Source organism: Bos mutus, chromosome 13 (assembly GCF_027580195.1).
Source record: "Bos mutus isolate GX-2022 chromosome 13, NWIPB_WYAK_1.1, whole genome shotgun sequence".
Classification (NCBI taxonomy): Eukaryota; Metazoa; Chordata; class Mammalia; order Artiodactyla; family Bovidae; genus Bos; species Bos mutus.
This window is the reverse complement of record NC_091629.1, coordinates 50,619,599-50,646,639: the sequence shown is the minus strand read 5'-3', so window position 1 is coordinate 50,646,639 and position 27,041 is coordinate 50,619,599. Positions and strand designations below refer to the sequence as shown.

The window sequence follows — 27,041 nt, the reverse complement described above, 5'->3', positions numbered from 1 at the left end:
GCAAGTGCAGCTCAGTTGAGATGCTCAGGTTCAGGGAAGTGCAGTCAGAAGGTACCTCTGGGGCCCCGCTGATGCTCTGACTACCCCAGGTGCTCCCACCACTCGACCATCTCCACCTCCTTAACACAGAGGCAACTTGGGTCAGAGGTCAACCTCTAACATCACCATCCATATCTCCGGATCCTTCAGGGAAGAAGAAGCTTTATGGAAGGCCTGGATGAGAACACCAGATTCAGAAGCCAATTTACCACTTTCTAGTCGCACAGCCTCCAGGGGGCCTCAGTTTACTCCTCATCAAAAATGGGAATCTATAATTGCACCTACATGATTAAGCTTGAGAGGAAATCATGAGGTAATACTCATACAGTGCCTGGAACACAGGAAGTGCTTCCTAAATACTTGCTATTATTATCATTACTATGGAAGATTTCTTTTCATATCCTTGCTCTCTTTTCTAACAACTCTTTTAATTAAGCAACAGCTTCCAAAATTCCTAGTATGTGCCAAGCCCTGTGCATGACCCTGGACAGAGTATCTGGTAGAACTGATTGGAGCCAAGGCTTACAGAAGCCACTTCATAGGGAAAGAGTCCAGAAAAGACAAGCATGTCTACGAGTTAACTTTGCTCTACAATGCTTGCCAGTGCAATGAGCTAAGAAAAAGAAATGGAAGGGATAAAGAGAATTGGAAGACAGAAGACGAGTTTCATCATGTGCAGATGTTATCAATGTATATCTGAGAAATCCAAGAGAATCTGCGATAAAACTATTGAAGAAAAAGTAAACTGAGTAAAACAGAAGGAAATTAAATGTAAATATCCCAAAGTCAATAATGTAGCTACACATCAACAGCAATGAGGAGATAAAATGAAAGAAAGCTTAGCATGACAAAAATATCAGTTCTTCCTAAGTCAATCTAAACACTGAATGTGATCTCAATGAAAATCCCAGCAGGATTTTTTTTCTAATTAGGCAGGTCAGTTTTCAAGTTTATGAGTAAAGGTATAAGAATAGCCAGGAAATCATAAAAAGAAGAGTAGCGAAGAGCAAATAGCCCAACCAGAGAGTACAACTTACTGACAAATTACATACGGAAAACTGTGTGATATCACTACAAAAAGAGACAAATTAATGGAGCAGAACAGAGGGGCCAAAAATTGTCCCCAAACACATGGGAATTTAATATATTACGAAGGTGGCATTTTATAACAGTGAGAAAAAGGTAGGCTATTTTTAAGATGGAGTTGGAACCAACGATCTTCCTTCAGGAAACAATATTGGAGCTCGATCTCACTCAACATGCCTATAAGTTCCAGATCAATCATATTTAAACTACACAAAAATGGCATCCAGATGGACAAGAAAGTAAAACTATTCATAGACGTCAGAATTTTGTATATAAAAATTCCTAAGTACGCTAAAAAGATTAGGAGAACTAAATAAACAAGTTCAGCAAGTTGCAAAGTACAAAATTAATGTATAAAATTAAAATGTATACACTAGCACAATAAAAAATCCAAAAATTAAATTAAGAAAATAAATTATAATATCAAAAGAAGACTTAGAAATAAAATTAACAAAAGAAGTGCACAACTTATACTCTGAAAAACACAAAAATTGTTGCAAGAAATTAACTAAATAAACAGGATGAGAGCCCACATTTGTGGATCAGAAGACTATGCATTTTAAGATGGTTCAGTTCAGTTCAGTTCAGTTCAGTCGCTCAGTCGTGTCTGACTCTTTGTGACCCCATGAATCGCAGCCAGGCCTCCCTGTCCATCACCAACTCCCAGAGTTCACTCAAACTCACGTCCATCGAGTCGGTGATGCCATCCAGCCATCTCATTCTCTGTCATCCCCTTCTCCTCCTGCCCCCAACCCCTCCCAGCATCAGAGTCTTTTCCAATGAGTCAACTCTTTGCATGAAGTGGCCAAAGTACTGGAGTTTCAGCTTTAGCATCATTCCTTCCAAAGAACACCCAGGACTGACCTCCTTTAGAATGGACTGGTTGGATCCCCTTGCAGTCCAAGGGACTCTCAAGAGTCTTCTCCAACACCACAGTTCAAAAGCATCAATTTATTAAGATGGTAATAGTCCTCAAACTAGTCTATAGGGTCAACACAACCCTTAAAAAAAAAAAATCCTAGCTAGCTTCTTTGCAAAAACAGACAAACTGATCCTAAAATTCATGCGGACGGTCAAGGGACCCAGAAAAACCAAAACAATCTTGAAAAAGAAAAACAAAGTTGACGGCCCACACATCTCAGTTTCAAAACTTGCTGCAAAGCGCTGGTAATTAAGACAGTCTGGTATTGGTATGAGGACAGATTTAGAAATCAATGGGAGCGAATTAAGAGTCCAGAAATAAGCACTCACATTTATGGTCAATTGATTTTTGACAAGGCTGCCAATATAATTCAATGGAGAAAGAAGACTTTTTTCAATTAAGACTGTGGAACAACTGGATACATTCAGGCTGAGCACCTTCCTCAAAACCCTACACAAAAATTAACTCAAAATGCATCACAAATCTAAATGTACAGGGTAAAACTTTAAAAAATCTTATAAGAAAATACAGGCATAAGTTTCAACACCTTGGATCATGATGGTTTCTTAGACATGACACAAGCAACCAAAGAAAAACACAGATAAAACTGGACTTCATCAAAATTAAAAATTTTTGTGTGTCAAAGGGCACCATCAACCATAGGTATACTATGGCTGTTCATGGTGATGTTTGGCAGAAACAAACACAATATTGTAAAGCAATTATCCTTCAATTAAAAATAAATAAATTTAATTATTTTAAAAAAAGGGTGGGGGGACACCAGCCAGAAAGATGGAAAGATGGGAATTACCTGGCAGTCCAGTGGTTAGAACTCCATGTTCTCACTGTTGAGGGCCTGGGTTCGATCCCTGGTCAGGGATCCCACAAGCTGCATGGCATGACCAAAAAATTTTTAAAAGGAGAAAAAAGAGAAACAGACTTATGGACACTGTGGGGGAAGGAGGGGAAGGGATGAATTGAGAGAGTAGCATTGAAATAAATATATTACCATGTGTAAAACAGAGCTAGTGGAAAGCTGATGGGGTAGGAGGTGGAAGGGAGATTCAAGAGAGAGGGGACATGTGTATACCTATGACTGATTCATGTTGATGGATGGTAGAAACCAACAGAAAAACACTGTAAAGCAATTACCCTCCAATTAAAAATAAATTAATTTTAAAAGAGAGAGACAGAAAGTAAAAAGAATCCACCAAATGGGAGAAGATATTTGCAAATCATGTATCTGATAAGGGACTTGTGTCTAGAATATGTAAATAAGATTTACAACTCAACAAACAAAGAGAGAAATGACCCAATTTTAAAATGGGCAAAGGATTCAAATAGACATTTCTCCAAAGAAAATATACAAACGGTCGATAACTGCATGAAAATATACGCAACATCATTAGTCACCAGGAAAATGCAAATCAAAACCACAGTGAGATAGAGCTTCACACCCACGAGGATGGCTATAATTGAAGACAGAAAACAACAAGTGGTTGGAGAGGATGTAGAGAAGTTGGAAACTTCATACATCACTGGTGGGATTATGAAATGGTGTCGCTGTTTTGGAAAATAGTCTGGCAGTTCCTCAAAAGGTTAAACAGAGTTGCCATATAATCCAGAAGTCCCACTCCTAGGAATATACCCAAGAGAAAAGAAAACATATATCCGCATAAAAACTTGAATGTGTCCATAACAGCATTGTTCATAATAGCCAAAAAGTGGAAACAATCATATGTCCATCAACCGATGAACGGATAAATAAAATGTGGTATACCCATATAACAGAATATTATTTGGCAAGAAAAAGAAGCGTGTACTGATACACGCTACAGCTTGGGTGAATCTTCGGAACATGCCAAGTCAAAGAAGTCAGACCCAAAAGGCCACATATTACACAATTTCCTTTACATGAAAGATTCAGAATAAACAAATCTATAGAAACATAAAGTAGATTAGTTACTACCTAGGGCTGGGGGAGACAGGTTTGAGGGGTCGTGGGGACTGACTAAATGGGTTACACAGTCTCTTTCTTGGGGGGAGGGGTAATGAAATTGTTCTAAAATTGATTGCAGTGATGGTTGTACAACTCTGTGACTGTACTAAAAACCATTCAATTGTACACTTTCGGCCGGAGATAAATTGGCAAATTGGGACTGACATATACACACTACTATATATAAAATAGATAACTAATAAGGACCTGCTGTATAGCACAGGGAACCCTATTCAATACTCTGTAATGACCTATACGAGGAAAGAAGCTAAAACAAAGAGTTAATATATGTACAACTGATTCACTTTGCTGTACAACAGAAACTAACACAACCTCGAAATACACAAATTGTACACTTTAAATAAGTGAATTGTCTGGTATGTGAATTCTATACCAATAGAGAGAAGTGAAAGTCACTCAGTCCGGTCCGACTCTTTGCCATCCCATGGACTATACAGTCCATGGAATTCTCCAGGCCAGAATACTGGAGTGGGTAGCCTTTTCCTTCTCCAGGGGATCGTCCCAACCCAGGGACCGAACCCAGGTCTCCCACATTGCAGGCGGATTCTTTACCAGCTGAGCCCCAAGGGAAGTCCAATAGAGGTATGATATTAAAAAGACAAAGCACTACACCAGAGGCCATCTGTTAAGATCCATCTATTAGATTGGCAGGTTCCCACATTCTAGAGCAACCTGTGTTGGTGACAGCTAGGGGAAGCAGAGGGTGGGGTGTGAAGGTTCATCAGCACCACTTCCATGAAGGGCCATCTGGCCACATCTACCAAAATTACAACTGCACACATTCTCAGACCCTGTGATTTGGGACTATCTAGTGTTCCTCACACAGGGCCACTAAGTGTACAATGGAAGGCATGCATCACAGAATGATCTGTAATAAGCAAAGCAATCTTAACTAATTAAATAAAGCACTGTCTCCATCCACACAATGAACACTATGTAACCAGGGAAAAGACAGCAGTAGTAGCAGAAAACCATCTCCAAGGCACACTGTCAAGAGCAGTCAGGTGTAGACTACAGGATACACCATGTGTGATCATTTGTGGGTTTTTTTTTTTTTTTTTTAACATACATGCTTCCATATACGCCCTGGAAGGACATACTGGAAACGCCTCCCCATGGCTGCCTCTGGCAAGGAGATCTGAATGCCAAAAAGGCTTTGCTTTTCCCTGCCTTCTTTGGTACTGCTTGAATTATTTTTTACTGTGTGTGTTAATGCTTTTTCTTTCCTTTTTAAGAAAAAAGACAGGCTTACCTGGTTTCAGATCCTGGTGTCGCTCTCTCTCATAGCTGGGCAAGTCACTTCACTTCTCTGAACCTCTGGATTCTGCAAAGGGAGGGCTAATAATAGTCTCCACCTTGCAAGGTTGTGGTGAAGGATTAAATAAGACAAGGCCCCACAGGCATGCACAGGGCCCCCACTGTTTCTGTGTCTGGCGCCTAGTGGTAGGTGCGTGGTCCGTGTGGGTTACTAATATGTCACTATGGACGCCAAGGTGGATTGTAACAGGTGCCACCAGAGAGCCTCAGACTAAGTGTTCAGAGCATCAGCAATCCCCTCAGCCTCGGAGAAACTGGAAGGGCTTCCTGGGAGAGGCAGCATGTAAAAAGGACTTCAAAGTCGAGAAGGAGGTCCACAAGCAGAGACGACTGGGGCTGGTGCATCCGGCAGAGAGTCGCGCAGGCAAAGGCCGGGAAGTAAGAAAGCCCCGGGTGTTTGCGCAACCGTGCATTCACTGCCTCCTTCACCAAGCTCAGCTGAATACTGACGATGCACCAGGCACTGTCGTGGGACAGACAGACAAAGCCAAGTAGCTGGACCAGCCGAGGGAGGAAGTACAGTGTGTGGAGACAAGGGGCTGGGGCAGAGCCACACCCAGCTCCAGGTGCTCAGAGAGCAGACCAGGAAAAAGAGGCTCAGAGAGGGACAGAGGCCACCTAAGATCACACAGCACCTTCTCAACTTCCGGAAAGGGCCTCTCCCAGCTCCACCCTCCCTGTGTCTCTGAGGCCTGGAGAAGAGGAAGCCTATAGGGGCCATCCCACGGTGTGCTCAGCAAAAGGAGGATACAGATGCCATCACAAAGAGGAGGGACAACTGGTTCTCAGATGATAACAGCACCTGGTTGATGGGTAGAGAGCCTCCTGTGTACCAGGCACCAGGCTGAGAAGTACATACAGTCCACAAGCCCAAGTGAACCTTCTGCAGCCCTACATGGTCAGTCCCATTTTGCAGATGAGGAAACTGAGACCCAGAGAGGTCAAGTGACTAGCCTAAGGTCACACAGCTCAAAAGAGACCGCATCAGCAGGCAGACCATCTGCTTTTGTCCCAGGGCCTATCCCCCGAGGGAGCCACTGCCAGGGCCTGCATCAGCAGTCATACTCCTTCTTAAAAGGGCCCAGGGTGTAAGCTGTTCTCAGCCAGTCCAGGAATGTGTCCTGATAACAGGACCAGGGGTGGGAGGGGTGGGTGGTGGAGGTTGTGCGGGGAAAGTGGGGGCAGAGGAGGGGGAAGGCGGGGGAGGTGGGGGAGGGGCACAGCCCATCTGCATCGTGCCTCTGGAGGGAAGGGAGCAAAAATAGCCCCATCGGGTACCCGCCGGAGCCAGCTGGGTGGGGTGCAACATCCTTGTGAAGAGGGATCCTGCCACGACCCATGGCAGGGCCCCGAGCAAGTCAACCAAAGCCTCGTTCAGTACCATTGCTATTGTTCAGTTGCTCAGCCACGTCCGACTCTGCGACCCCATGGACTGCCCCACACCAGGCCTCCCTGTCCTTCACCGACTCCTGGAGCTTGCTCAAACTCACGTCCATCGAGTCGGTGATGCCATCCAACCATCTCGTCCTCTGTCGTCCCCTTCCCCTCCTGCCTTCAATCTTTCCCAGCATCAGGGTCTTTTCTAACAAGTCAGCTCTTCAGTACCATGGAGACACACAAAAGGATCCCGGGACAGTTATGAAGGCAGAGGAGCTAACCACGTGTGCCCTGGGCACTCAGGCCATGCTGGATAAATGGGGCTCCAACCATCACAGCTACCTTATAGTTTCCATCGTTACTGTGGAGCTCTCCAGTTCTCACAGGGACCCTGCTTCACAGAGAAGATCAGCCCAGTCTCCCAGACAAGGCAACAGAGAGAGGCTCAGAAAAGCCAAGCCAGGTGCCCAGGCCACCATCCAAGACAGCAGAGGACCAGCTGGAGACCCTGGCTCTCCTGGCCCCGGGCCACTGTGGCCCCTCTCTCCAAGGGCACCGGTCCCAGCTGGGCTCTCGCAGGGAGTTACTACACCAGGGATTTAAGCAGGGCACTCAGCCAGTCCATTTCCAACTAGGGGAATGGAGGCCAAGACACGGGGAATGGGCTGGTCCACATAACCCAAGAAGAACACTTATTTTGGAATGAACCTCTCAGCCCTCTGAACCTCCAAGGCTGGGTCCCCAGCTGATGCCCCTTGCCTCCTCGCAACAGCCCTAGGCGGGGCAGGCACCACCAGCATGCCATGTCCACCGGGGAGGAAGTTGAGTCTGGGGGAGCCTGGGAGAGGGGCCAGCCCTCATGCCCATCTCACAGATGGGGGCCGCCACCCCTGCCTGCCTCCAGGGACCTCCCTCATGTGGCAAAAATCTTCTCATTCTCTTTTTTCCTTCAGCCTTTCAAAAGAATGACCTGCTCACCTGAGGTGTTTTTGTACAAGCAGATTCAGAATATAAAAAAAAGTCCTACTTCAGAGAAGAGAATATGAATAATGACACTGATAAGATAACAGAGGAAGCAATAGCTAATACATATTTAGTGCCTACTGTGTCCTATGCTTTCAACCCATTTTACAGATGAGGAAGTGGAAGCAGAGAAAGGTTAAATAATGTGATTAAAATCCCACCTCTTATTAAAAAAAAAAAAAAAGAGGGAGGGAGGAACTTGCTTGGTGATCCAGGGGCTAGGACTCTGCGCTGCCAATGCAGGAGCCTGGGTTCCATCTCTGGTCAGGGAACTAGATCCCATATGCTGCAATTAAGAGTTCGCATGCTGCAACTAATGATCCCCAAGTGCCACAACTGACCTGGTGCAGCCAAATAAATAAATATATTTTTTAAAAAATCCCACCTCTTGGGACTTCTCTAGCAGTCCAGAGGTTAAGACGCCGCACTTCCAAAGCAAGGGGCACAGGTTCAATCCCTGATTGGAGAACTAGGATCCCACCTGCGGTGCAGCGCAGTCAAATAAGTCATTTTTAAAAATATCCTGCCATCGGCTGTTCCAATGCGGGCTGGTGGGGTGGAACGGGGCATGCTGATGGTGGTGTGGAGACCTACACCATTCCCCCTCATGTCCTCCCACCTGGGGTTCATGTCCTCCCACTTGGGGTTTACAGTACTCCTTCCATACTCCCAACAGCCCTGGAACCACTTTAGGTGTCACTCACTTTACATGTCAGCACATGGGGGGCTCCAGCAAGCTGCCCCAGCCAGGAAGTGGAGAGCCAGGGTGCCAAGCCAGGCCCAAGGATACAAAGCCCACCCTCTCTCCACCATACCTGCAAGGAGGCATGGGAAGGGCCGTGCAGGAGGCGGACACAGAGCAAGCAAAGGCCGTGAGCCAGGAGGGTCAGATGTGCAGGGGGTTATTGAGTGAGAGGTCTGGACCGAGTGGGTTCCAGCCTATCTGGGTCGCTGCAGGCTTTTGGCCCAGGCACGAGGAGGTCTGAGGGAGGCCCCGAGAGGGACACGTCCAGCAATTTAGGTCATAAAGACCTGAAAAATTGAGAGGGGAGCCCATGAAGATTTTCTCAGGCCCTGGAGCATGCTGAGCGGGATGGGGGCAGACTATTGAGACTTCATCCTACAGCGATCCTGTCAGAGCACAGTGGTCTCCAGCCCCAGAGGAGGCACCTAAACCACGGTGGACTTCCAGGAGGAGCGACATCTTACTGGAGGTCCAAAGGTAAGCAGTTTATGAAAAGAGGAAGGGGAAGCGTGATCCAGGCAGAAGCAATTGCTTGGCCAAAGGCCCAGAGGTGGGACCATTGAAAGAAAGGCAAAGGGTCAGTTTAAGTCATGTGGCCTCAGTTTCTCCAGCAGCAAAACGTGGGGGAAGGGCACACAGTGGGTGCCTACATCTCCCCCACCCCCACCTCCTACCACCTCCCTTCTCCAAGGCCCCTGCCCGAGAGGAAGGGCACTGGCAGCTGGTTCGCCCGCCATGGGAGCATCTTTGAGGCTGGCAGGATTGGGAGGCTTCACTGACCCCCTACCCTTCGACCCCACAGGCCAGGCCAGGCTGCCTAGCAGGCGGACGGGGAGGGCAGCTGAGGGGCCAGGAGACGACAGTCCCAATCTCAGAGAGCTTTGTAAGAGATCCCCATTCTCAGATGTGGAGGCAGAGGCCCAGAGAGGGGCACACTCAGCCTCAGGCACACAGCACAGTTGAGTTAGGGGTTCGAAAGAGGGTGTGGGACGGGGCTTGGACTGAAGATTCTTGGCACACCAGGCCTAAGGGCACTGAGGTGAGGAGGAGCTGGAAGAGGAGATGCTGGGCCCCAAGGACCACGCATCAGGCTGGTCTCAGGGACCCAGCCAGGTACCGCCTGGCCTGGCCACCATGTGGCTAAGCAGAAGGCCTCCCTCCAAATCTCCATGTGATCTCCGCAAATCACACCCACTCACGGGCCTTAGCATCTGCACCTGGGCAGAGGCCCTGGCATGCCAAGGATTCTTTAACAGACGCCCCCCGCCCCCGCCCCAGCATCAGAGTGACCCCAGGGAACACTGAGGTGACGAGTTTTGCTCTGTCCCAGCTTCTCCAAGGTCATGCCTCCCAGGCACCCTCAGCCCCGCCGGCTGATGGCTGACAGGTTCCGGGGGAGACAGCTGCCAGCCGGCCCCTGCCCACGGCACCCGCTACTCCTGCCAGCAGCTCTGGCTGCGTCCCTGCTCTGGGGACACACAGTGTCCCTTCCTCCCCACCCCTACCCCAGCCCCCGCAGGGACATGGGTGGGCAGGAGCAGCTGGCAGCCAGGCCCCTCCACATGGCTGGCCCTGAACTCAGCCCCCCACACTCAGAGCCTGCAGGTGCCACCCTGGACGTGTAACCTCCAGAAGGTCCAGGCCTCCCTTTACTCATCCATGAAATGGGGACCTCTGGGAGGTCTCTGAGAGAGATGGCGTCCGAGCCTGAGGCCAAGGACAGAGGTAGAGGATGGCCAAAACCCTTAAAGCTCCTACGATTCGTTCATGGGATCAAGGCCAAGGATGGGGGCGGGGGTGGCTGCTGCAAGCTCCCTCCTCCCCACCCCTTGACCCTCCCTGAACTCAGAATTACGCTCCAGCCTCCAGACCTTTGCACCCTGCTGTTTCCTCCTGAAGCAGCACAGCCCTGGCCCCAGCCAACTCCAGGAACTCCAGTGCCCACTTTGAGCCTGACCACAGGCCATACTTGACCCCGCCTGCCCTCGACTGAGAGAGGTACCCTCTTTTTCTGGGCTCACATAGCCTCCATCACATAGAGATTAAGCATTAGACCGCCTGGGTCCCAAACCCAGCTCTGACCCTTCCTAGCTGTGTGGCCTTGGAAAAGTGACTCTACCTCTCTGTGCCTCCATTTCCTCACTTATAAGACCCCACATGCTATGCGGCACAGCCAAAAGAAAAAACCAAAAAGGAAGACGAAAGAAAATAATACAAAACAAGGTCTGAGCCCCTACCCCTTGCCACGAACCGCCCCAGGCTAGGCCAAGCACTGTCACACTCTCCACTCGCCAGACCAAAGCAGCAGTCGTCTCTCTGGTCTGGGGGCTCCATCCTTAGTCCCCACAGTCTGCTTCCCACACAGCAACCAGATGCCCTCAGAAAGCCTCCTGGAGCCCCATTTCACTGGGAGTAACAGTCAACGTCAAAAGGATCCGGAGGCCCTCCCTGACCTCCATCTCTCTCTGTCCTTTCCTCCTGCCATTCTCCCCCTTGCCCACTCTGTTCCCCTGGCCCCCATGCTGTTTCTCCAACACTCCAGTGCACCCCACCTTATGGTCTTTGCACTGTCTGTTCCTTCTACCTGGACTCTCTTGCCTCAGGGAACGACCTGTCTCCTCCCTCCCCTCCAGGGACGTGAGCTTCTGGGAGAAGTCTTCCCCCTGCGTTCCCATCCCTCACCATCCTATCTAATCAGCTAATCACAACCCATTCTCTATCCCAGCCAGTCTTCCCAGCTTTATGTTTGACCCATGACACGCTGGCAAAGATTGAAAGCAGAAGGAGAAGTGGACGACAGAGGACGAGATGGTTGGATGGCATTAGCGACTCAATGGACGTGAGTTTGAGCAAACTCCGGGAGATGGTGAAGGACAGGGAAGCCTGGCATGCTGCAGTCCCTGGGGTCACAGAGAGTCAGACACAACTGAGCCTATCAAGTTCTTACAGACCATGTGCGTATTTTCCTTATTTGCTCTGCTTTTATCTCCGCAACTAGAATGTCAGCTTTGTGAGACCACATTTTTGCCTTGTTGCTTCTTTGCTGAATCTCCAACCTCTAGAACATGGTCTGGCACATGGTGTGTGTTAGTCTCTCAGTCGTGTCCGACTCTTTGTGACCCCATGGACTGTAGCCTGCCAAGCTCCTCTGTCCATGGGATTCTCCAGGCAAGAATACTGGAGTGGGTTGCCATTTCCTCCTCCAGGGGAATCTTCCTGACCTAGGGATCGAACCTACTGCACTGCAGGCAGATTCTTTACCATCTGAGCCACCAGGGAAGCCCCCCTGGCACCCAGTAGTACTCAGTAAATATTTGTGGGAGGGAGGGGTAGATGGAGGGAGGGATGGAAGGAGGGAGAGATAGAAAGAGGGATGGAGGCAGGAACAGAGGGAGGGACGGATGAATGGGTCCTATCCGGAGCCCCCTAAGATAAAGAGATACAGGCCTCCGTCCCAGGTCTGCCCAGCTGCACAACCTATGCCCCAACTACAGCACTCTCCTGCCACTGCCTGGCCTGTCCCCTGGGCAGAGCCTCTGACCTCCCTGGTTACACGGGACAGTGTGCAAGGGTGAGACAGCTCTAAGCCACGAGCCCCGCCCTGCACGGCTCAGGCACGGACTGGGTACCAGGGATGCTTGCTGCATGAGCCAGGGGTTACTGAAGCGTGAGCCAGGGGCCATCCACGGGCCAGGGCAGCCAGGACATGTCTGGTCCTGTGTTCCCGGTGCCAGCACACGCACAGCTGTCAGACCTCAAACCGGCTCCGCCAGTGCGGCCAGGGCGGGATGGGCACTGCAGGCTCAGGCTGGCATGGCGGGCAGATGGAGGGGCGCTGCCTGAGCGGGGACCCACCCCCCGGGAGGATGATGGTTCAGCAAGCGGATCGTGCTGCTCCCACTAACCCCGGCCCTGTGGAGATGGAACTGTTCCAGTCCAGGTGGCTTTTAGGTTTCTTTCTGGACAGGAAGGAGACCCCCTTTCCAGACCCTAGGTCCTGACCTGCTCTGTAAAGGGCGGGGTCCCTTCCTGAATCACCAACAGCCCAAGAGTAAGGACGATTCTTCCTGTGCCCCATGAAACCCAGTTCCAAGCCCTAGGACCTGTCCTCAGCCGGGAAGCCCGAAACGGGGTAAGAGGCGATGTCGGAGCTCGACAAGGCAGCAGGCGACCTGGTTAGAGCCCCGCTCCTCACCCAGGCGCAGCATGGCCCTCGGCCAATCCAGGTGGGTCCAGACCGTTTCCCCAGGGGGAAAGCAGCGCCGGGCACGGGTTCCAGGGACTTTCTTCCATCCCAACCTCCAGAGTTATCTAGAAGAGGCCACTTTGGTGACTCCAGCCCTCCCCCAGAGCCCACCCCTGGGGTGGACGTGGCCAGAGCCTAGACTTGCACACACGTCCTTACTCCTCACAGAAGCAACAATAATAAATAGACCTGCTAGTTACTGAACACTTTACTCTGTGCCTGCCATGCCGGCTTTACAGGCACTGTTTCATCTGGTCCTCCCACCAACACTGTGAGGTAGGGACCGTTACTGTGCTCATTTTCCAGCAGAGGAAACTGAGGCCCAGATCACATGGCAAGTTGGAGTCCAGGTCCCCAACCCCACCCCTGAGGTCACACGGGCAGCTTCTCTCTCCCCAAGACAGGTCAAAGTAGGAAAGAAATCGCAGGTACCCCCTGAAATCTATAGCTGGAATTGGAGGAGGTGGGCAGGGTCCATATTTCCAAAATCCATAGGCCTTCCTGAGTCATGAGAGGCCAAATCCTAACCCTGCCCCTACTGTGTAACCCAGGTCATGGGTGTACCACTCTGAGCTTCAGTTTTCACATCTATAAAATGGGTAGGATCCTGCCAGGTTAGCCTAAGGTATACCATTGCTTAAAGGCACAGAAGGGAGGAACTTTCCTGCTGGTCTAGTGGTTAAGACTTCAGATTTCCACTGCAGATGGCACGGGTTCGATCCCTGGTCTGGGAACTAAGATGCCGCATGGTACGGCCAAAATATTTTCAAAACTAAAATAAAAATTTAAAATAAATAAATTTCCTCTTCTAATAAATAAAAATTAAAAAAGCTTCAGGAGCCAGAAGACTCAGTCCAGCCCTCAGGACAAGGTGGAGAAGCTGCTTGGCCTCCGTGCCTCCAGATGGATCGGGGGGAGGAGAGTGAGCAAGAACAGGAAGCCAGTGGCGTGTGGTGTAGACTCAGCCCCACATCACCAGCAGCCCAGAGAGGAAGGATGATTCTTCCTGTGCTTCACGAAACCCACTTCCAAGCCCTGTCACTCCCACCTCCAAACACAGCCTGAATCCACCTCCTTCCCTCCCACCAGAGTCACCCCTCAGGTCAACCCCTCAGGCTGGCTGGTTGCCTGCAGAGAGTGTCTCTGAAATGTCCATCTGAACCCATCCTTCCTGCTTGACGCCCCTCACAGCCCGCACTCCAAGACGAAAGACAAAGTCCTCACGGGGGCCTCCAAGGACCCCAGTGGACACTACCCGGCCCACGCCCCTCCCCTCCTCCCGCTCTGCCCACACTGGCCACTTCCCCTTTCCCTAAGAACCTGGTACATGCTTGCCTGGGAGCCTTGGCACTTGCTGTTCCCTCCACCAGCGCCTACTTCCTTCGGGGCTTTACTCAGACGTCTCCTGCTCAGAGAGGCCAGTCCTGACCACCAGTTTAAACAGCAACACACTCAGCCAATCCCGCTCTCTCTTTGAGTCTCATTTCAAAAGCCACCTCCTCACAGGAGGCCACTCTGACCTCCCCCAAGTGAGAACCTTCCACTTCTCCTTCCTGGTGGGGACCATAGCTGTGATGACATGACACACTAGATGAGTACATGTCTGAGGAGGAGGACCGGGGCCACTTCCATCTCACTCCCAGCCAAATACTCTGCAGTGGGTGTAACAGTCACAATACTTCACAGCCGGGATGCTTGGGGCCATCCGGTCGGAATGGACACTGGCCAACGTATAGGGCCTAGCATGGAGTCAGTACTTGGTAATTACTGGATGAATGAACAAATGGATGGATGGAGGGACGATGGATGGATGGAGGGATGGCGGATGGATGGAAGGATAATGGATGGATGATGGATGGATGATAGATGGATGGATGACGGCTAGATGGATGGATGGATGGATGAATAAGTGAACACACCGTGGGCCTGGGACTTACCAGAGATGCCCAGGGCTCTGAGAAGGTGGCCCAGAGAAGGGAAGGGTCCGCCCTAGCTCACCAGCCAGGCTCTGCAGCTGGAGTCTCTGCTCCTGCACAGCCCGACTTTCATTTCCCATCCTCTCGGTCTAAGGAAGCTCCTTCCCCCCCACCCTGGGGAATGAGTGAGGAGGAGGGGCAGATGGCCCCCTGGCTCCCAAAGAGGGGGGCGCTCCCAGGCTCCATCTGTCCCACCACAAAGGGGCTTTGTCCTCAGTGCTGAGAGCCTGGGGCAGACCGGAAGCTGCCCCTCAGCCACCCAGCAGGTCCCAGCACCCCCAGTCAGCTGAGCTAACAGCTCCAAAGCCGGATCCCAGGGGCTGGCATGGTACTGGGCACAGCCTTCTAAAATCTCATTAATCCTCCCTGAGAGCCCTAGGAGGGAGGTTCTAGGATGACCCCCATTTTTATGTATGGGGAAAGTGAGGCAAAGTCACTTGGCCAAGGCCTCCCAGCCAGCACAGAGCAAAGCCAGGATTCAGACCCAAGCCCACCTGGCACTAGCATCTTCAGCCCCTGCTCTCAACTCGCCCTGCCTCTGGGTTCAGAAGCGTGGAGGCGCCTTTTCTGGAGGCACAAGTGGGCAACCACACCTGGTCCTTCACCCTTAGAAGACCGCTGCCCTTTGGAGGTTTACCCAACAAGGGAGAGGGGGTCAGGCTCTGAACCCGGAGCCCTCGCTCCATGCCCAGCCCATGCCCCAGGTGTCTTTGCAATCTGCCAGCCAGGCCCCAACACGCTTCCACCACTTCCTGCCAGGCAGGCATCCACAGGGAAAGGCTGGGCGGGCAGACAGACCAAGGGGTAGACTTCCCCCACCCCTCACCCACCACGCCCCTGTCAATCCCAGACCTGCTATCTACCTCCCTGGCACCCACCTTCTCTCCAGGCCCATCTGGTCTCAGGGCAGTTACCAGGGCCACTTCACCAAGGCCACAGTGCCAACGGGACACCTACCCTCAGTGGACACTAACCACAGGGCCAGGCAAATCAGTCCTGCCCATCACCACCACCACCTCTGCCTCTGTGGCTTCTCCTTGCTGCCCAAGGGTAGTGTGTAGACTCCCCAGGGAGGGACTCCCAGCCCTCCATTGATTGGCACCAGCCACCTGCCAGGAGAAAGCTCTGCGGTTCTGAACTCCAAGAAGAGTAGAGCTACTCACACTGTACCTTCAGGCCTTTCATGAGTTCTACCTGCTCCCAGAGAACCGTTCCATTCTCCCAAGGATGTCATATGTATCGCTTCCTCCAGGAAGTCTTCCCTGACTCACTTCTCCAAGACCCCAGACCAGCCCCTCCCTTCTGTCCCAGCTAGGGGCTCTTGATCCCTATCTTGAACCCCAGCCTATGTGGGCTGCCTTCACTTGGCAACAGTAACTGAGCACCTGAGCCCAGCCTGATCCTTCTCTCCGCCCTCCCTTCACACCTTCAGCAAGAGGCCGGCCCTGCTCCCAGAAGTCGCAGTCCGAAGCCTTGCCTGACCAACCTCATCACCGTCTAACTGTCCTGGATCTGATCTCCCCAGTTCCCCAGATCTTTGCTCACCCTGTCTGTTCTTGCTGGCAGGCCCTCACCCTTCTCTTTCCCTCACGAGCTCCTGCTGCTCCTGCTGCTGCTGCTGCTGCTGCTCACCCTTTAAGCTTCAGGCCAGGTATCACCTCCTCTGTAAAGCCCTTCTGGCATCGTAACAGCTGCCCCAGTTCATACAGCATCTACCTGGTGCTGGGGCCATGATCAGGGTCTGTGTCTGGCTCCCCTGGGGTGTAGGCTGCTCCCAGAGTGCCTCTTTGGGGTCCCTGGCACCCAGAACAAGGCCAAGATCTCACCAGCAGATAGTCCAAAGGCCAGCTGCCAACCCCCTGCCTGGAGAACCCACGGGCAGAAGCCAGGAGCAACTCCCAGAGGCAGGACTGACTCCTATTTTGCCCACACTGCCCACAGATCTAAGGTAGGGGTGGAGTGGGGGAGGGGGGCTTTCCACCAATGGCCAACTGGTAACCAAACCCACGTCGTTTCTAAAACTAGGGCACAGGAGAGAAATGGGAGCAGCAGAATTGTCCCCAAATAGAACGGTGGCTCATCTGGTTCCAGGGCCTCCGGGAACACCTGGCGGGGGTGGGGGTGGGGAGGGCAGGTGGCCGCTCCCAAGGCTGCAAAGGGAGATCTGAAGTTTGGAGAACGGGGAGGTCGAGACCACTGCAGCTGGAGATGGTGGTGCAGACACCCCGCCCACCTCCCTCAGGGTTAGTCCCAATCCAATCCCACTTGCCCCCACCTACCCACTGGGTGCTCCCTAAACTGTCCCACCTCCCAGCCTTTGCTCACTTGCATCCTCTGCCCAGAATGCTGTTGCCCTGGCTGTCGGTCAGAATCCTGCCCTTCCTTGGCATCATGGCCACCGACTGGGCACTTGGTATAAGCCTGACACAGGTAGGCACCTGGGGGGAATGAGCTTATCAAATCTTCCCAACAGTCATATGAGGAAAAGACTCCTGCCCCCATCTCACAGATAAGAAAACTGAGGCTCAAAAAGAGAAGCCATTGGCTCAGGACACAGAGCGGAGGAGGCAGGTAGACCAGATGGAAGGTGGTGGGACCTGGGTGGTGGCAGCCAGAGAACCACCCAGGAGGTCTGACAGGCCTGGTTCACCTTTCTATGTCAGCCCAGGCTTGGGGACTTGGCATAGCTCAGGGCCAGAGAACCTCACTGGCCCAGATAGAACAAGAGCCCCTACATCCTTCTGACCTTCCCCTCAGAGTGGCTGGGGACTGAGGAGCCACCCTGGGCCAATGTGATACAACTGTCTCCCCTCAAACACGCACAGACCCACCGCACAGATGAGAAAACTGAGTCCAAAAGGGGACAGTTTTCCCATCCGGAAAGTGCGATGTGCCCCAGGAACTCTCTGGCTGTGACACTCCTCTATGGATTGAACTGGTGGATACGATTTCCTTTCTCTGAGTCTCAGGTTTCCTATTTGGAGACTGGAGCTGTGATTCCTCCCCATGTGTGCTAAGTTGCTTCAGGCGTGTCCAACTCTGCAACCCTATGGGCCATAGCCTGCCAAGCTCCTCTGTCCATGGGATTTTCCAAGCAAGAATACTGAAGTGGGTTCCCTTGTCTTCCTCCAGGGGATCTTCCTGACCCAGGGATCAAATCCGCATTTCTTATGTCTCCTGCATTGATAGGCAGGTTCTTTATCACTTTTCCAGTGCTACCTGGAAAGCCTTGATACAAATTATAATAAAGTAACAGCCAACACATATTGAGTGTTTCCTACATGCTGGCATTGCTCAGAGCATCACGCATAAGGCCTCACTTGATCCTTAGAACAAGTCTGTGATGCAGATATTACCATCAGGCCTGTTTTTCAAATGGGGAAACTGAGGCACAGAGCAGTGAGCTAACTCACAAAGTCACACAGCTAGCATGGAGGCAGAGGAGAAGGCTGTGGGGCTGGGGACGGCGGGGGGTGGGGTGGGGCTTCCCAGGGGAGTCCCTGGCCTTCACACTGCCCCGAGAGGAACAGTGGGGACGGGGCTGGAGGAGCGATCAGGGGTCAGGCAGGAGGAACAGAGGACAGGGCAGGGCAGGCCTGCAGTATTCAGGAGGCCCTGGGTCCGCAGCCAAGCCACTGTCCTTTTGCTCCTCTGAGCCTCTATTTGGTATAATGGGGCCAGAACTTCTGCCTTGCAGGGACACTGTGGGGACGGGACACGGACATTCGTCTGCCACTGAGCGAGGGCTCAACTATGTGCTCAGGAAAGACGCCTCAGGGCTGGGCCGATGGCTCGCTGCCCCTCCAGGATCTGGGTGGTATCTGATTCTCTGCTCTGCAGGGGCAGGAAGGGGGGTACAGCCTACCTCTGCCCTAGAGGGAACCCTCCGAGCTCTGCCAGCTTTCCAGGCTGTGTGACCTCGGACAAATCACTTCCCCTCTCTGAACTTCTGGCTCCTCCTTTTGCTACTAAATCAAGGCTTTCACAGGGCCCTGAGGAAGGTGGTCCTCCCTGGAAGGACTGAGAGCGTATGCGGGGAGGGCAGCTCAGTTCAGCCTGCCTACGCGGAGAGAGCAGTGCCTGGCATGATGCTGCCTTGAGACCTCCATGTCTTCATCCTGCCAAATGAAGTCTGCTGGGTTTTTTATTTTGGCTGCGAGGCTTATAGGACCTTAATTTCCTGACCAGAAATTGAACCCCTGCAGTGGAAGTCCCAACAACTGGATCACCAGGGAATTCCCCAAATGAGGATTATTAGATAGTCTGTCTCCCTCCCAGCCCTGCTGGGGATGATCAAAGGCGATGGTGAAAAGAGCTTGGTAAACTGCAAAGCGTGGCACCCTTGAGAGTGATGACGATCACTGTACTCCCTTAGAGGCAAGAAGAATCCTGCGACTTGCCATCTAAGGTAGAATGTGCTACAGCCATGAGGGAAGGCAGAGAATGGGGGTGTGGGGTACAGAGAAGCTTGGAAAGTGTAGACTTGGGTTGGGGCACAGGGTGGTCAGCCAGAACTTTCCAGAGGCAGAGACATCTCAGCCACGGGAGAGGGCGGGAACGCCTGGCAGCAAGACCCGCAGAGTCAAAGCATGGACGCTAGACTGCCCGGGGCCGGCAGGAAGGCAGCCGATGATTCAGAAAGGCTAACGGGTCACCTGAGTGAAAGGGGAAAGTGGGAGGCGACAGGGTGGAGTGGAGGGAAGAGCGTGGTCCAGACCACCGCCACGTCCAGGAGCCCTTGCTGTGGGCCCTAGGCCCCTCCAGCCTCCCTCAGCTTCAGCTGTGCCTCCCCCAAAACACAAGAGTGGTGACAGTCCCTGACTCCAGGCCCAGCGGGCAAAGATGCAAAGCACGCAGTGCTCAAACAGCAGCCACTTTTGGAGAAATGGACCCATTCAGTAAGGGAGTCCTTGAATGCCAGGGCTCAGGACACTCAAAGGCCTTCACAAGCCACAGGAGGGCAGGCGCTGAGGCAGGAGGCTGGAGGGAGCTGGAGGGAGCTGGCGGCTTGCAATTGGTCCGGCCACCAAACCTGTCTGTGTATAGTTAACCTCCCCGCCCCCCATCCCCGCCCCAGTGGACAAGCCTGGACACGGGCGTCCAGTCTCAGGCCTCAGGGTTCCTGGATTCACTGGCCTGCAGAGACCCAGAATTCCTGCCTCATCAGGGAATTACCTTCATAATTACAGGCACTCAGAAATCCTAAGCACGGACTGCGTGGGGGCCCTGCGCCAGAGCAGACACACATTCTCTCGCCTGACCCTCAGGCCACCTGGTCGAAGTTGCATTGGCCCTGCCATCCCCACTTCAGAGATGGGGAGACTCATGTTCAGAGCCACCATTTCCCCGCAATCACACACAGCAAACAAGGGGCACAGCCAGGATTTGAACCCAGAACCCATTCGGTCCAAAAATCTGAGTGGAAGTAGCGTCCATGGAGCACCCAAGTTATGCTGATCCTGGGAGCTGGGCAGTCCCTGCAAGTCCCAGGATTCCAGATCTGAGTGGAGATCCACCAGCCAGAGCCGGAAGCCTAGGGAGGCAGGATCGCCTGTCAGCCCAGCCACACACCCATGCTATTTCGGGCAAGACCTCAGCTAAGCTGAGCTCCCATTCAGTGGGACTCAGATGCTACACATCGACCAGCAGCCAGAAAGCTGGGCTCACACTCTGATGGGTGATTGTGGCTCCAGCTCTTAGCCTCTCTGAGCCTCAGTTTCCTCTTCTGTGTAGTAAAAACAAAAATTCCTCCCACCCCCGGATGACACAAAGGTTGGAATGAGTCACCTCGCTGTGACCTGGACCTTGACATCAGACAAAGTAAAAGTCAAGACTGAGAATCTGGATAAAGCAGCCGGAAAGAGGAGCTCCCCAGGTGGTTCAGTGGTAAACAATCTGGGGCCAATGCAAGAGACATGGGTTCAATCCCTGGGTTGGGAAGATCTCCTGGAGAAGGAAATGGCCACCCACTCCAGAAGAATTCCATGGACAGAGGAGCCTGGCGGGCTACAGTCCATAGGGTCACAAAAAGTCAGACACAACTGAGCGACTAAACAACAAAACAAGCCGGAGAGAAGATAAGCAGACCTTGACAGAGTAGACCAAGCTTCCGGACGCCACTCCAACCCCGATTTCCATCCCATAGCAGCAGGAATCTGCTTGCACCAGCCTCACAGCCCAGCAGGTCTGAGGACCCCAAACACCCATCCCCACAGTCTCTCAGTAGCCTCCAGCCCCACTGACATCCCCAGGCCCACCCGGCATCAATAAGGACGCAGCCGGAGCCAGCCCCTGGAGATCCCCTACTAGGATCCCTGTCTCAGAACCTCAGGAGGGAAGAGCCCTCACCAAACAGATGAGGAACCTGAGGAACGGAGCACAAAGAGGCTTGGACAGGATCACTGGACTACTTCTCCTCTCTGGCTTCTCATTTTATTCTGGAACTCTGCTGGACAGTTTCAAGAGGAGGAGAGGAACTGAAGCCCAGGTTGCAGGGGAAGTCACTTGCTCAAGGTCTTGCAGCAAGGAGCGGGGAAATTGAGGTTCTGACTTCCAGCTCTGGGATCTTCCCCAAGCATCTACTCCTTGACTCAGCCTCCCCGACCCCCGCATTGTATTGTGGGGCTGTATTGTGAACAAGCTGGCTGGGTGGGGAGAGCCCCGGATGAAAAGATAGGAGATGTGCATTTTTCACCCTGCTTGAATACTATGTCCTGGGTCTTTCTGGCCTCAATTCCCCCATCTGTGAAAAGAAAAGCTCAGAATAGATCAGGAATGACAAACTCATGGCACATACACAGTGACATCTAACATTACTAATCTATCACAGCACTCTTTCCCATGAAGTCTCCGAGTGGGCCTCAGCATGTTTTTTAACAGGGCACAGTCCAGGTCGGGGGGATCTGAGTCCTAGGGCCATCCCTAGATTGGGTAACATCTGAGTTCTCCCCAAGGGAGGGGAGGGTTTCACAGGTGGCCCGAGTGGTAAAGAACCCACCTGCCGGTGCAGGAGACATAAGAGACACAGATTCGATCCCTGGATCAGGAAGATCCCCTGGATGAGGGCATGGCAACCCACTCCAGTATTCTTGCCTCGAGAATCCTTTGGACAGAGGAGCCTGGCAGGCTACAGCCATAGGGTTGCAAAGACTCAGACATGACTAAAGTGACTTAGCATGCACGCAAGGGAGGAGAAGGGAGAAAGAAAGACGTAACATTTACTGGATATCCAGTAGTTTCAAGCGCTGGGAGACATTTATTGATTTAATCCTAAGGAGGGAGGTGTGCACAAGCTGAGGTTCAGAGAGGCTGAGTGATCTGCCTTTGGACAGACAGCTGGGAACGGGGCCTTGAACACAGGGGAGGTACCTCTGGGGTCACCCTCCCCAGGGATAGTGATGCAGAGCCAGCCACCAGGTGAGAGCCTAGGTTATGGCCTCACCTCGTCCTCCTTTTGGCCCTACTAAATGCAAGCCCCATGCCCATTTTACAGCATCAGAAACCGAGTCACAGGAAGGGGGTGTCAGCTGCCAGAAAACGATGGACTTGACCATGTATCTAGCTGTTCCCGCCCCATTCATCCAGCTAATGTGTGCTAAACGCTTTATTTCAGTCCCCTTGGGACACTCCAGGAGCCATGACTCATACCATCCCACTTCATAGATGAGGAAATTGAGGTGTCCCCAAAGGAAGTGGCCCCCAACCCTCTAGGGACTCCAGTGGAGACCAGAGTGGTTTACCATGGAGATAAGTGGGGAGGAGCAGTAGAGGGGAAGTAAAGGGCTGGGGGAACCCAAGAGAGATAGAGGCTGGGTGGCCACACAGCTAAGGCAGGAAATGAGGCTCTGGTCAAAAGGCCCAGGGCAGGGGATGGAGGCCTCTGAAGGGTCTCTTAGGCCTGCAGAGGCACGGGAGGCCCTGCCCTGGACTAGGAGCCCAGAGCCCCAAGCCCAGGTTCAGCCCTGTCACTTGGCAACTGGGAGACCCTACCAAGTGTCTTCCCCCTCTGGGTCTCAGTACTCACAGGTGGAAAATGGCCTAATATCACTGAAGGCAAGCTTTCCAAAAGTTGGGACAAGCTGGACCCACAGAGCTCTCCCCAACTCAGCCTCCTCACACACAAAGGGCAAGGCAGGACTCCGGTCACCCAGTGTATGGATGGCCTTGGCCACCAACATCCTTTCTGAGGCCAGCACCTTCAGAATTAGTGAGCTCATCCCCTCGAAGCCTTCATGGGACAGCTGGGGAGAGGTCAACTCATCAGGGCAATTGACACGCCCAGTGTTCACACCGAACAGGGCAGGTCCCACTCCCCCGAGGACCTGCTGGTTCCAGGCAGCCCTCCTTGAACCCTCACTCCATAGGAAGATATTGACTCTTCCCATTTTCAAGACAAGGAAGCTAAGTCTCAGAAAGACAAGATGAATGAGCCAAGGACACCCGGCAAGCAGGCATGGTCAGAACTTGAATGCAGGCCTGTCTGACTCCTGAGCCCTTACCATACCTTAGTCTCCAGCTCCCCAGCTGACCCCTTCCTGCTCCCAGCCTCCAGCCATTCTGCATGGCACTGCCCCTACCCCTGGCTCTCACCCTTTCCTGCTTTCCTGCTACTGAACTCCTACTCTACTTTCAAAGCCCAGCCTCCAGTGCCTCCTCCTCTTGACACCTGATCTATGCCCCCACAGAATACCTAGAGTCCAGCCCACAGATTTACTTCTCCCAGGTGACTTGGTCAGCTCTGACCTCCCTGGTCCCCAAGTTGGAGCTGTTCACACAGGGGACACCAATCAGCGCCTTGTGCGAAGATGGAAGCCAAACTTTCCCAAGGCCCATGTGGCCCCACATGGCCCAGCCCTGCTGATAACATCCCCTCGTTTCACCTCTCATCTGCTCGTCTTAATTTTCTGTGCTCCAGACTCACAGGCTTTCCCATTGTTTCTCCAGAACAGCACACACTCCCTGCCTCAGGGCCTTTGCACATGAGTTCCCTCTGCCTGGGAAGCCCTATCCCCAGCTCCATGCCTGGAGGACTCCTCCATGCTTCTTTCATGATTCTTCTGCACCCCACAGCTCTTTCTCAACGCTTATCACATCTGTGATTATACATTCATTTACTTGGTAACTTGTTTGCTATTATACTTGGCTCACTCTCTAGACTTACATTTCTGGGCAGCCAGGACTGTTCACAATTCCCCAGCAAGGACCCACCCAAGCTGACCACTCCCACACACGTCCCAGAGCCTCCCCCAGGGGCCCTGGGACATGTCCGAGCTGAAAGGAAGAAAGAATACTGTGTCCCCTTCTTTGTTGAGGAAAATGTTGCTCCCTGCCCCCTCCGCCGCCCCTGTCACCACCTCCTGGAAGCCTCCCAAGGTCTCCTACAGCTCCCACTGCTAACCCATCACACACTGCTCAGCTCAAGATCAAAGCTCCTAGAACGTCATAGGTACTCAACACAGGGCCATGGATGCTTGTATCTCAGCAGGTTTGGGAAAACGGGGTCAGTTGAGGTTCAGGGAATGGGTGGTTGGTCACAGACCACTGAGCCATCTCCCTCCTGGCTCCTGGGGTTTGAAGGAGCCAGACAACCTCCCCCTACCCACCACCCCACCACTCCCAGGTCACAATCAGGGTAGAAGCCAAAGCAGGAACTGGCTATGAGCTGGGGATACTTCACGCCTGGGAAGAGGCTAGGGGAGAGGAGGAGAAAGCTGGGAGGCCTTCCTGGAAGAGGTGGGCCTTAAACGAAGCCTTAAAGAGCAAAAGCAGACAAGCAGCTCCTAGAGGAGAGGGCACTCCCGGTGGGGAAACCTTCAGGAGCAAAGGCCCAGGGGTCATACTGGAGGGCCTAGGCAGGCAGTCAGCTGAGAGAGGTGATACACTGTAAATCATTTCCTTGGGTGGAAAGACCACATCACCACGGCACACCACTTCACCCAAAGGGCCTCGTGGCTTCCGCACAATCACTCATCGGAGTCTTTTCCAACACTGTCGTGTGCCTGGTCCCATACTGAGAAACACCCATTCCTCCATCACGGGAAGGGAACAAGGGCAGCCAGACTGGGGACTCTGAGCTCTAGGCTCTTATTCCAGCTTCAAACTGTGTGGCTCGGTCAAGTCACTTCCGCTCTCAGAGCCTCAGTCTCTTCCCCAGCAAAAAGGGGATACACAAAAATCCCTACCTCCTAGGAGGTACTCGACAGATGTTAGCAGCTATCATTCTCACGAGCCCATTTTACACTGAACAAAACTGAAGCCAGAAGGAGAAGCGAGTTGTCTCAAGCGCTGGGTGGCAAGACTGCACTGAGGCTGGTTCCTCCTCAGGGGGTTAGGAGGTGGCTTTGGGGACACCGATCTGCCCTCTTCTGGGATAAGCCCCACAAGAGCCAGCCATCTCATCTCATGCCCATCTTTTTCAGGCCATTCATCCAGTGCCATGCTCATTTATTGAACACCTACTACATGCCAAGGCCCTACCTGCAGAAGTGCCTACAGGTTTCCCCTGGGGATCCCCACTGCACACAAGCAGACTCAGAGAGGCGGTCCTTTGGCCCAGGTAACCCAGTGTGACCAGAAGCCTAGGTCTTGTCTCTCCAGCCAGAAAGCCAAGATGAGGCTCAGCAACAGCATCAGCCTGCTCCATTCTTGAAATCAAGTCTGATCTCAGCTGACTGAAGCCAGGCCTGGAGTCACCTCAGGTGATCCAGAGACCATTGCCCCAACTGGACAGTGTCCCTGAAGCTGGGGGACACCTCACCCAGGGCCACACAGGCTGTGTCCACTCTCAAGTCTGCCTGAAGGTCCCAGAGGTTGAACTGCTACCCCACAGGTGAGGACCTTCTGTTCACCCAGTCCTTCCACCAGCCCAGTAGGCCCAGCCAGGCTCACAGCTGGACATGAGGAGGGCCCCCAGCTCAGAGAGAGCAGGCAGTTGCTTGAGGAAGCACAGCAAGGGCAAGAAAGCAGCGGCCCCGCTGGGACTCCAACCCACCACCAACCCCAGCCCAGACAGGCAGATGGACCGGCCTGGGGGCGAAATCTTAAACTTTTGCCAACTTCTGAGCAGACAGGAGGTAGGACCTGCCCAGAGAGGAGGCTGGGGGCTGTGGGCAACTGGGACCAACCACAGTTTGGCCCAGTCCTTTCCAGGCCGGCAGCACCAGGCCCTACCCGAGGCCCCACGAGGACAAGGAGACCCTGGTGTCCTGGCCCGGCACCCCCTGCCCGGCGCCCCCCAGGCCCACCCTGCCGGCCCCTCTCCACCTCCCATCCCGGGCTGGGGGCGCCAGGCTGGGTAGCGGCGGCCAGAGGCGGCGCCGACTGGTTCAGATTTCAGATTTGGCCTAGACCTGGCCTGGGGGCTCAGGCCCGGCTCGCTGCTCTCAGGGGGCCCGCAGAGGGAGGGTGAGCGGAAGGGGGCTCCTCGCGCGGACAAGACCCCTACGCCCCCAACCCAGCCGCCTCCCCACCCGCGGCATCACAACAAAAGGCCGCGCCAGGCAAGTCCCGGTGCGCCCGCCCGGCGCTCCGGGATCTCCTCTCGGCTCGAGGGGTGAGGGTTGCGGGGCGGGGAGGCGGGGGGAGTAATCCCCGCGGCCCAGCGATCGGACGGCAGGGTGGTCCCCGGCCGGGGGGGCTACCTCACGCGGGCCGGGAGCAGGGAGCCGGGGCCGGCGGAGGGGCGGGGGGCGCTCACCTGGACCGGCGGGCAGGCGGACGCACCGGGCAGACAGACGCACTGGCGGACGGACCGCCGGACGGCCAGGGGTTCGGGCACACGGCGGCCTGGCCGCTCCGGCTCCCGGGCCGGAATGGATTCCGGGCCGGGAGAGACAGATCGAGAGAGAAAGGGAGGCGGAGGAGGAGGAGGAGGCGGCGGCCCGGGGAGGGGAAGAGGAGGGAGGGAGCGCGCGAGCAGGGAGGAGGGGCCCGGCAGGGAGGGGGAGGAAGGAGGAAGCGTGCCGGGACGGGTCCCCGCCGGTGACCTGGGAGAGTCCCGCGCGCGGCCTCCCCACGCCCGGGGTCCCGGCGGCCAGGGAATGGAAGGGCGGGGGCACCGGCCACGGAAGCCCCGCCCCACCCCGCCCTGAGAGTGCTCCCTACCCACGGGGCACCCACCCATCAGCTCTCAAGCCAAAATACCCTCCCCAACTCCTCCCAACCCACCCATCCAATTGACCCCAAATCTACCTCTCATGAAATTATTACTAATCATCAGTAACAGCAGCACTGATGGAGCCCTCATTCCTTGCCAGGTGCCATGCTAAGCTGTTCAGGTCAACTTTAGAATC

At 53.5% G+C, this 27,041-nt stretch overlaps 1 protein-coding gene across 7 annotated transcripts in view; it reads right to left on the bottom strand.

Moving 5' to 3' along the window:
• The window catches only part of SRC (SRC proto-oncogene, non-receptor tyrosine kinase), a 55,542-nt gene extending 28,937 nt beyond the window's left edge, over window positions 1–26,605 (bottom strand). For 3 of the 7 annotated variants that reach the window (XM_070381707.1, XM_070381704.1, XM_070381705.1), the window contains exons 1-2: window positions 26,447–26,605; window positions 5,320–5,391 (exon numbers count right to left, since the gene is read on the bottom strand). The gene's annotated coding sequence lies outside the window, so the exon portion shown is untranslated. Of the gene's footprint in view, window positions 1–2,858; window positions 2,937–5,319; window positions 5,392–26,446 lie in introns of all 7 variants that reach the window. The other 4 variants (XM_070381706.1, XM_070381708.1, XM_070381710.1 and 1 more) reach the window with 3 other exon arrangements.
• Window positions 26,606–27,041: the final 436 nt, after the last annotated feature.